Below are 12,118 nucleotides of genomic sequence, written 5' to 3'. Positions count from 1 at the left end.
AATGCTAACAAGGAAAAAAAGTTTAGTTTAAAACATTCCTGTCAAACTAAAATGCTATCAATCTATATAATATTTAGCAGCTCTGGAACTTGTCACTTGTAGATTAAATACCTAAACTGTATGATAGGTAGAATATACTCAACTTCCTTCTCCCTCTTCTGATGGAGTTTATTTTTTCTAAGATAATTAGTAGACCCAGTAGATATGACTTCAAAATATTTTTCTCTCCTAGAGAAGTTTAAAAATCTCTTGACTCCCTGGTTGTTTAGCTTTGAAGTCTTTCAGGCATTGTTTTCCTTTTCAGATTGCTCCTCACACACATTCAAACTATTTTCTTGCCTGTCATGTGCACTTGGCTGGTTTCTGGGCACTGTGCCCAGTTGGTTCCATGTGTGCTTGTTATTGTCTGTGGCATTCAAGATTCTGCAGTAGGCCTGGGCATTCTATAAATTATTAATAATTACTATTATATTTTAGAATCTATTTTGGTTTAGGAATTTAGAAACAAAGATGAACATTGAATCCAGTGGGTAACAACCAACAATACCATTGTTATATTCAATGCTTGGCTGTAAGGTGCAAGAATAATGCATATTTTGGGTTGAACATAATAGGATTATTTATATAAATGGTTAAACGGAAAGAATTACAAAGAGGCAAATGTATCTCTTTGCTAAGGGATCTTAATAGCATTTATTTTTATTTTACCATCCAAATGCCACCAGTATATTTTTGATCAAAATTCATTGCTAACCATATTTTTTAGCTGTACATAGCCAGAGAAAATGCTCATGTTCCTCTTCCTACTCAGGAACATTCATTTAGCTGAGATAGTATGGCACATTACCAAACATACTCTACTAATAGTTCACTGCTGAATTTGTCTTTGAATTTTAAATAAAATAAAACTAAAACTAATTTATTTCTAATCTACCATTTCAAAGAAAAGTCACATTTACAAACTACTCAAATTCTTATTTTTAAAAGAAAGCAAGAGTAAAGAAGAAAAAATCTAGAGAAAAATGCAAAGAAAAATATCTGTGGTGGTGCTGTTGGATTGAACAGTAGCCATTAATGGTCCAGGGACTGGGACCTACAGGAGAAGTGAGAGAACTGTAAGGTTGTTTTCTTTCTTCTTTGTTTTCTTAATCATTAGCTATAGATAAAAATCCAAACATGACCATGATCTCAAGTGTGGTCCAAAGTAATATACTCTTCTCAGAGCAGGTTGATAAAGTCCCTGCCCACCACCCGTTCCTGACCTGGGCAAAGCCTTGGAAGAGTCTGCAAGTTCTCAGTAGAAGCGTTCCACCTGAAACAGAAGTCAGGAAACTTGCTCTTTTTGAAGGCATTCAAAACCTCCCAACTTAGCCTTATGATAAAACAGTGACATATCTCAGAGGGAAGGAGTGATATTCTATAACGGCCCATTTAATCATACAAAGGTAGCCTGAGTCCTACTTTGGAATAACTGCCATCTTAGCCCTTGCCTGCCATTTTCCATGAAGGGTTCACTTGCCCTTTGCTCTTCTACTTCACAGGGAGATCTGCTGATAATGTGCTACTGTCATTGAGTCTTGCTTGAATTCTTTCCATGAAGATGCAGGAAGCCAAGAGCTTCAGAGGTCCTTTGTAGTGTCAGGACCATTAGGATCCTGATACCAGGGCAAAAGAAAAAAGGAAAATTATGATTTCTAGTGAGACACAGCTATTAATTCACTGCCTCTAAGTGAAATTTGAGTCTTCATTGTACAACTATAATGTGTCACATTTTAAAATTAGAGTTTAAGGTACAATGCATAACCAATAACACAGAATAAGATGATGTTATTCAAGAACTAGTAAATAATTACCACTTTAATATTTTCATATTGGAAAACAAGCAAATGTATTTGTTTTGTTTTGTTTTTTAGGTTTTTCTCCGGTACCGGGAACCGAACTCACGACCTTGAGCTTGCCAGGCAGGCGACAAGCAAATGTATTGATTGCTAATTATTTTCTCCCTAATTTAACCATAGAAAATTATATTTTACTTTATTCTTCCTTTTCCTTAGTGCATACATGTGTTCACTCACACACATATATGTATTACGCCTCCTTTTTTTGTGCATTGATTATAATTTTTAATCCACCTTTCTGAAGTTATAAGCAGGATTTTGATATTTCTGCTCTAAGCCTTTGTTTTCTTGGAATAAAAATATTCTCTACATTTTCATTATTCTAATATTGATTCAGCTACAGGGCTAATTTAAATGCAAAGCAAATAATTTACCCAAACTTGTAAAGGATATGCATTATCGGAACACAACACCTGCAGGACAAAAGAGAGGTTAATTTCATTGTTGCTCAGAAGCAAAAGAAGATCATTATGGAGCCTGCAGTAACCAAGGTCTGTGAAATAGCTGCATTAGTCATTAACTTTCCAGCACTAAATTTCATATCAAACTCAATTAACTACTACATAGCTTTTAATGACAATATTTTTTCAGATGCAGCTCTTGTTTACTAATAAGATTTCACATCACGACCATCTCTTCCATTACTTCCTCAATGTTAATATTCAAGTCTTGATTTTCTCCAAAGAAAATGGGGCAATGAAAATTGTATTTGCTACAAGTTCTTCTTGAATTATGTTTCAACGTTTCAGCTGTGTTAATGTAATGCCTTAGAAGCTAAAGGGAGCGATTATACAGAAAGTCAAAGTCCTCTATGTCTATCCTCAGGATTGATTAGGTTTGCTATTTATGCATATTTCCGCACAACATTGCTTCTGAGTTGCAATTTATCAGGATCAGAACCAACTAAATTGGAAATGTCCCTTTGTATATTTTTATCACAGTGAAAGTCAAAGCCTAGAATAACAAAAAGCCACAAAATTAATGTCATCAGGAAACAATTTACGCAGCTAATTAGCATAACATTCTCATAAAAAAGACAGATGGATGAAGGGATCAGGTCACTCATAGCCTGCAGTAAACTGCTTTAGTCTTTAATCCCCTGCTGTTACCTATCAACTGGTTCCCTTTTTATGGACTTAGATGATCTCTGGAAGGATTTAGATTTCCCCATTAGATTGATTCACCTTGCCCCTTTAGCTTTTTATTGATAATACATTTTTTTATTTTTATGTAATCAACAAATCTTTAATTTAGTTAGTAGCTGAGGAATTGAAATAAAACATATCTGAGCATTTCTCCCATAGTGGCTTCCACACACAGACAGACTTCCACACACACACAGACTTATTCCCAATTCTGCAGAGAAACAAGCACAGGTGGAAGGTAAACAATTAATTTCTACTTCAACAAGACTTAGAATGTCAAGTTATCCACACTACACCCTAGACAATAGATGTATCAGAGGAGCAGTCAGTAATGACTATTAAAAAAAATCAATTTCATTCATTGAAAAGGCAATTAGGATAAAGAGTTCCATGAATTTTTTACAAAATAATGCCCAATAAAAGTATCAGTAAAAGCATCTATTCTATTATGTAAAAAATTAACCTAGAATTTAAAAGGAAAAAAAACTAAGAAAGCATCACTTTTAAACTCACAGGCTGCTATTGTGGCTCTTTCTTTGGCTTGCTCTGTTGTCTGCAGAAGATACTTCTCTTCCTACTTTTAATATTTTTAAAAATTGTAAAACCTCTTTTAAAATGTAGTGAACTTGCAGGCCTTAGGAAGATACATGATTTTGTTTTACTGCTGTATGAGCTCTCTAAGGCTGCTGTAACAAGTAGCACTATTTGAATGGTCTAACATAACAAAAGTGTATTTGCTCCTTGCTCTTGAAGCTTGAAGTCTGAAGTGAAGCTGTTCTCAGTATATGTTCCCTCTCAACAGTTGTGAGGAATCAGTCTGTTGCATGTGAATCCTTTCATCTCCGGTTGATATTAGCAACCCTTATCACTTCTGTATACATTTCTCCAATCGCTGCTTGCCATCACATGATATTCTTTGCTCTGTGTCCCTCTGTATCTGTGCTTAAATGTTCTTTGCTCATAAAGAACACAGTCATTGCATTAAACTTCCAGTCCAAAATAAACTTTTCTTCAGTTGGTTACATGAAAGACCCTATTTCTGAATAAGTGCCTTTTATAAGTACAATGGTTAAGATATCAACATATCTCTATGAGGGACACAATTCAAACAATAACAGTGGTAAACAATCTGGATGTTCAGTTATTATTTTATAGCAAAAACTATGAGAAATAAAATTACCACTTCAGTATGAATGATATGTATTTCCCTTCTAAAGGAACACGCATGTAAGAAAACAAAGTATAGTCACATAATAGCTGAGTATACCATATTAGAAAATGCAAGGGGGTGCTTACTATAGTTAATACCATCAAGCTAAAAAATGGGCATATGCATTTCCCTGATAAACTAGTTTATTAGTGAATAAACTAATTTAGTAATGTGAATAATATTACTAATAAACTAACAAGAACTGTGCATTTTCAATTGCCAAGGTTAACTGCTCCACTTCACAACTTGAAACTTCATTTCAAATGACTGTAGATTTATACCATCCCCCCACTTAATAAGCAACCACAATTTTCATGCACTGATTTCATTTAAAGCTGTACTTTAGACCAAGTAAGGAAATACTTAATAGTTGTGCATATTGATATTCTTGTAGACTCTTAGTTTAATATTTTCCCTTTCCATGCCAAGTAAATAGGGTGTCAGTTGATTTAGTTAATAAATCATTCTAGATATAGTAGGTAGGTATAGATATACAGATATACAAGATATAGATATAGATACAATTTTAGAAATCTTCCTGTTATATAACAGCCATAGACTGGTTTAGTTTTCATCCTAATCAGCTAGAAAAAAATATATAAATTATTTTGAAAAGAATATAGGTACATTTTCTAAGACTGAAATAGGAAAATAACATTTTTCAGTATCAAAAATTTCTGTCTCTATGTAGGAGACATGAAGGTGCACAAAAAAATTTAAAAGAAGATTTCTGCTGTTTTACAAAATAATCACCTAAAAGTTTCAGCATGGAATTGTAGCCAATGAGACTGAAGAAAAGATATTCTCTTTTATTAATGTATGTTTGCCGTGCATAATGTTTATATCCTTTGGGTGGAGTTGGTACACATACGCAGCACATCTTCATTGCTTTTTCCATTCATTTTCCATCCTCACTTCCCCCTGTCCTCCATTTCTCACTCCCTATTTGAGAAAAATCTATCTCTGTGCTTCCTATTAGCTAACTCTTATTTTCTTTTTCATTTATTCTTTCAGAGAAAGTTTGAATCTGAGATTTGATAAATATGAATGAGAAGAATATTGCCCACAGTTCAAGTATGATGTGCATGTGTACTTATATAGATTCAGAATTCACTAGTTCCAATATTTCATTTTGTAAGACTATAATAAAATAGATAGGAAAAATGAGCTCAAATATAGAGAGAATAAAAAGGGATTGAAATATTCTGAAAGACAAAGTACTATTAGACTTTTTTCAGCAGAAAAGTAGAAGTTATTATTTTTAAAAATTGTGTTCATTTATGGGATCCAGTACAATTATTCATAAAATATCACACATGTATACAATGTGTAATTACCATTTTAGGGTAGTTAGGATTTCCAAAACTGTAAAAAATAAAAAGAAGTTCACTATACATAAAATAAGTCATCAAAGGTAAGTAACAATGGTAAATATACATGCATCCAATACCAGAGCAAATATTGTTAGATTCAAAGGGTGAGACCGATAACAATGAGTTGATAACTTCAATATAGTACCACACTTTTATTAATGTATAGACGATGTACAACAAAAAAGAACAAAGAAACAGAAATTAAATATACTGTAGAAAAAATGGACCGAACAGATACTTACAGAACATTTCATTCCAGAGATACAGAATACGTAATCTTCCCATCAGCATATAGAACACTCTTCAGAATAGCCTACATTTTAGGGTGCAGAGAAAGTCTTAATCAATTCATATTAATAGCAAGAAGACCTTTGGAAATTGCACAAATGCATGGAAAGTAAATAACATGCTTTTAAATGACCAGTGTGTCAATGAAGAAATCAAAGGAGAAATTTTAAAATTTCTTAAAATCTATAAAAATAAAGGCACCATATATCAAGACCTATGAGATACAATGAAAGCTGCGTTCAGAGGGAATTTTATAGCAATAAATTTCTATATCATAAAAATGGAAAATTCTTAAATAAATGACCTAATAGTAGAACTCAAATTACTAGAAAGAAGAACAAGCCAATATTAAAATTGATAGAATATGAGAAGCAAGAAAGAGCAGAAATAAATGAAATGGATACCTTAGCAATGTCCACAAAAGGAACAGTGGGATTTTTTTTTTTTTTTTCAGTACCTGGAATTGAACTCATGACCTCAGGCTTGCCAGGCAGGCTCTGTGCCGCTGAGCTAAATCCTCAGCCCTCAAAGGTGTGATTTTTTGGGATGGGAAAATGGTTGGTAAAGAAAAGTGTGTAAGAAAAGTAGAGAGAACTCTCAAACGAATACAATCAGAGATAGAAAAGAAGGTAGTACAACTGACACCACAGGAATATGGAAGATCACTAGGAATCACTATGGTCATGAGCATATACCAACAAACTGAAAGATCTAGAAGTAATAACTCCATTTCTGGGCACACGTAATCAATGAAAACTGAACAATGAAGCTACAGAACCCTGGAGCAGAGCAATAACAAATGAGGGCATTGACCCAGGAATAGTAAGTTGCCTATTAAAGAAAAGCCTTAAACTGAATGAAGACTTCATTGTTGAATCTTGCCTCAGTCTTACAGTAGTCACATCAATTCTCAAAGCATTCCAGAAATGTGAAAGGAAGAGAAGTCTTCCACAATGGATAGGAAGTCCTCTTCAAATTTGTTTGGAAAAACAGAGAAAACACTCTCCCCTGCTCCAGAAAAAGACAAGGCAGATGGCCTTGCTCTTGGAATCGACCAAGATACTGAGGAAATGAAAGGTCCAAAAGCTGAGGGCAGAAAAGAGTTTGAGGTTTGTTGAAAGTACTGTTCTTCACCGGACTTCTCTGCGAACAACTTGCTGATCCTTCACTCACTACTATTCAGTGAAAAGCTTTAGGGATGGTTATTCCTCTGCAAATATCTGGAGGAAAGAAGAACCCAGTATCCTTTGAGACACAAATGCATTAAAGTCCCAGGTCAGAACTGGAAAAGTCTGAGGTATGAGGAAATCACAGAAAATAAGTGGCTATACATGTTAATTATCCATGAAGGATGGAAGTTATTTCACTAGACATATTCCATCCTACATTATCTACTCAAGAAAACAAAGGCAGCTTACTTACATGCAGTGTTTGCACTTCAGCAAGAAAACTAAGTAGGAGATTCATGTTTGCCCTGTGTGAAAACTTGGCCTTTGTGTGGATTTAGCTTTCTCAGAACAGAGGGCCTAGGAGAACATCTTTAGAGAGAAGTCTCAACTGGGAGCCTAATGAAGGTGGGTGTGGATTGGCCTATATTTTCCTCCTTCAACCAAAATAACCAAAAAGTTAGTAGACCTCAGGATTTGCTGTTAAACGCAAAGTACTGGAAACTATTTCTTCATTTTAGTATTTCCTGAATAGCAGGGACATCCACCTCACACCTCAGGTGAAGAATTACTTCCCAAACAAAGAGTTTGTAATGAGCTTAAGATACTCTATTCGCTATAATAAAAAATATATTTCTAAATGTTAGCCATGCTTGATATTTCTTATTTTCCTATTGGGAAGATTTACTCTAGTTAATATATTTGTGTATACCGTAGCTCTGTCTTTTTCTTGTGTCACGCTAGCTTTTAAGCCGTGAGCTTGAAATATGCTTCTACTTTGCACACGATGAGTAGAATAAGAGCAGAACTCTCTATGATGTGCCTTTCTCTGCCTCATTCTGTCTGTATCAGAGTTTTAGGCTCTAACTGGGTGACGTAGCCTGAAATACAACCTTTACCCATTTATGGCAGGACTCTGAGCCCTACCTTGTTGTACTCAGAGTGAAATTTTTTTCAGTAGAGTCACTTCATAAAACAAACTTTGCATATTTAACTAACAGATCTTTATTCTAAAAGAGAGATTGTTTTTGGTTCAACAATGGTGAGTAATTATTCACTGATTTGTGCGCCAGGCTGACTAAAACTTAGAAATTGACAAGGATTTATCTCAGTCCCCTTCACACACAGACCTTCCCCCATGAGCGTCATCTCTAGCTCATTGTTTTTGTCTAGTGTATTTATTTATATTTTAAGATAGGGTCTCACTAAATTGCTTTGTTGATCAGGTTAGGCTAGAACTTGAAATCTCCTTGGCTCAAGCCTTCAGAGAACTTGGATAACAGCATACACTGCCATATTTTATTTATTTTTTTATTCCTTCTCCATCACATTTACTTTGAACATACAGATTCAAGTAACCGACATTTTATCATTTTTCTTCTCCAGGAAGCACTTCTTTTAACAGACTAGCAAGGCTATTTTCTAGCAATGAATTTCTTTTATTTTTTGCTTCTTTGGGAGGTTTTCTTTGTTTATGAAGGATTTCTTTACTAGTTGTTAAATTCTAAGTTGATTTTATTCCTTTAATATTTTAAATATTGAAAGAATGAAACCTAGCTTCTAGTTGCATATTTGTATAACCACTAATTATTTCACTCAATTGTCTCTCTACTTGTGTGGCTTCTTACCAAAAGTAAGCCAAAATCTTTCTTCCTGTTCCTCTACATGTATTCCATCTTTCCTTGGGCTTCTCTCAATATCTTCTCTTTATCCTTGTTTTAGCTCTGATAGAATATGTTATACCTAGTTGCATTTGTAACAGTCATAATGTTGGATATTATCTGAGCTTCCTGAATCCATGGTTTGGTCAATGTAATTTTGTTTAACCTTTTTGGACTCTCAGATGGTGTTTTTCATTCTCCCTTTGCTCTCTCTCCTTCTCTTTTCCTTGTGTTCTAATTACCTGTGTGTCACAGAGATTATCTCATGGTTTTTCACTGTTTTTTCTGGTTTTGTTTGCTTGATTTTGTTTTCATTTCTTCTCTGTTTTTCTCTTTATCTCAAAATGTTTCTTTTCACTTATCATATATCTCACTGATTTTCCCCTACTGTAGTCTACTATTCAACCCCAAAAAAGTATTCATAATTGTGTTACATTGCATTAATTCTAGTTAATAACATTTCTTCTTGGGTGAGTTTTTACCTATTTGGTTATATTAGCCATCGTGTTTTCATATTGTTTACTTTTTCCACTAATACCTTTAGCATTTTACCATCCAACTGTTGTCAGTTGAAATACTTGATCAACAGTTCTAATATGTGTATCCTAACTGACTCTTGTTCTGATGATCATATGGTCTCTTCAGACTGTTTTTTTCTTGCTTTTGCTTTGCCTAGTGATTTTTTTTGTCATTATTGATAAAAGCCAGACATATAAATCAGTAACAGGTATTGAGATAAACAGACTTAATGAACATACAGATTATGTGCTTGCTAATCTGGTTTGTAATTGGGCTGCATTTAATGTTCACTATAGCTTTAGGTAACAGAAGTTTCAAATTTCTCTAGTGTCTTTGTGTTTGTCTCCTCTCTTAACTTTAGCATTCTCTAAGTACCCTTTCTCAAAGAAGACCTCCTCCTTGTAGCTCTTTGGCTATAATCCCCTTATTATATTGTACTCTTGTGACTTAGAAGGCTCTATAAAGTTATGATTTACTCAGTCTTCTAGTGGTCCAGTCTTCTCAGGTACTGACTTTTACATGTATGTCTCCAGTAGTAAACCTTATCCCCACCATACTCCACGATCTTCAGGGAATGAAAGTGGTGTAATGAAGGAATTTTCCTACTTCCAGGTGTTAAGCAGTATCTGAAAATGTATTTTTTCCAGGAAGTTAAATTTTATTATGTTACTTTTGCTCTGTCCCCACCAGAGCCCTGAAGTAATGTTTATCCGTTCTTACTGTTAGAACCCAGTGGATCTTCAAGAGGGCAGACACACCCAAGTGTGAGGGTTTTTTCCAAATTACCCTCAGGGGTTCGTTCCTCATTCCAGTTCATACTTTGCCTTCAGCAATTAGTCAAAGTCACCACTGAAACCTCCCTACAAGTTCATGGCTTTACTAACTTCTGTTCTAGGAATTAGCTCTAGATTGTGAATTTCAGATTTGTCTGTTTCTCCCAATTGTATGGTGATTCTTGTCCTGTATTCTCAGTTTTCTAATACATACAAGAAAAGTAATTGATTTGCAAACTAATTAGCTTTTTCCATTGTAACTCCAGGAATGACAGCTTCTAAGCTTTTTACCCATTAGGAATGAATTCAAAAGTCATTCTGAAATATTTTCTTTCTTTTTCTCTAAGCCCAACATTTGAAGTAATGTTTTAACAGTATAATTTCCCTCAAAAAGTGAAATATATTAAGCGTAATTCAGCCATTTACCCTAGGGAAGTACAGGTCTTTCTGGATAGTCCACAGGGGCATAAACTTTAGGACTTTAAATAAGATAGATAAAGAGACCTGATTATTAGTTGAAATTCACATCACAATATTAAATGGATTATTCTTCAAAGTTGACAAAATTTTAATTTGCAGTGCTGGCTCAGCAGTGAAAAAGCATTAAGCAATTCATTGATCCATCAATTCAAATTCCAATCTTACAGTAAACAGATACTTTTTTCTTATTTGAATGTATAATTCATAGGTATTTTAAAATTATTTGTATCAGTTAAGAAATCAACTTAGCAGCTTCTTTAAGTTGTGGAAAGTCTTTTTTCCTCTTTCTGAGGAGAAAGACTCAGCACAGGCAGTCTGACTGGTGGGCACAGTGGCTCCAACAGAGCAGTGCAGCCCTCAGTCCTTCCACGTCTCTGCTCAGATAACTGTGTTCCTGCTTCGTGGTCAGAGCACAGGGCTTCCTCAGCTATTACAGCCAGGTATAATATGACCCTTTTACTATTTTCCTATCAAAGCATAGAAAGGTTACTTGAAAAGCAACGTGAGAAAAGTATTTTTAAAACAATACATATAGAAAATAAAAGCCATGACATTTTTTGAAATTATGATTCTTATTAGAACTTTATAAATTTTTTGGTTTGGATTCTGTGTTTTCCATTTTAAGCAACAAAAATCTGGCTCAAAAATCCATAATTTTTAAAATATGCAAATACCTTAATCAGAGTACAATTTCTAAGCCAAAAATTGATCAGAAATAAAGTTAAAACAACTAAAAATGTAAAATTCACCACTTCTTAACCAAAAATATTGTCTGAAATGTCCTCTGGAACCCTCGGGTAGTAAAATAGAACAAAAGCAAAGTTTGACATACCGAATTAATATATTTTAATATTTGCTACTGAGAAAACAATATTTGAAATATTATATACTAATATCAGTCACAAAGTTCAGTTTATTTATCAGTGGCATATTTCTCTGAGCACCGGAACTCCACTCTTTCTTTTTCTATTTTAAAGAGAGTAGTAAATGAGAAACAAAGAAAGAAAGAAATAGGACAGTAACAGCATACCAGTATCACAAACATAAACAAATCAAAGCAAGAACATTCAAAGTGATACAGGGTCTCAAGACAAAATAATATGAATCAGTAGTAGTTGTTACATTACATATCGCTATCCTCAACTACATTGCTCAGATTACCAGATATAAGAATGAAAGATTGCTCAAACCACTATAAGGAATAAGAAAATAATTCTTCGATAAAACATTTGAGATAATGCAGAGTTTTACTAGACAAGAGGGTAGGAGTTCACCATTGTAATTCCATTGCATATTTTTATCTTCAAATCATTCTTGAGCTATTCACATACCTCTATCTGTAATAAACCTTCTATTCACTTAAAAAAAGTTGGAATCAAAAGACAGTTCAATATTAAATCTTTTCATGCTGACACATTGATAAGAATCTGAAAATATTTTGTTTTTTCAAGTGAAAATATGTTGTGATATTTGAAATTATGGTAAATCAAAGAGAAAATTTAATGTTCTGTATACTTACTGTAAGATAATGTATGTGTTCTTATTAAGAGATATTTAATAATAATAAATATATCATTTTTTTACCTAACAATATTAAATATATAT

This window comes from Chinchilla lanigera, unplaced genomic scaffold, assembly GCF_000276665.1.
Source record: "Chinchilla lanigera isolate Chin_1 unplaced genomic scaffold, ChiLan1.0 scaffold00008, whole genome shotgun sequence".
NCBI lineage: Eukaryota > Metazoa > Chordata > Mammalia > Rodentia > Chinchillidae > Chinchilla > Chinchilla lanigera.
This window is presented reverse-complemented; position numbering follows the sequence as displayed.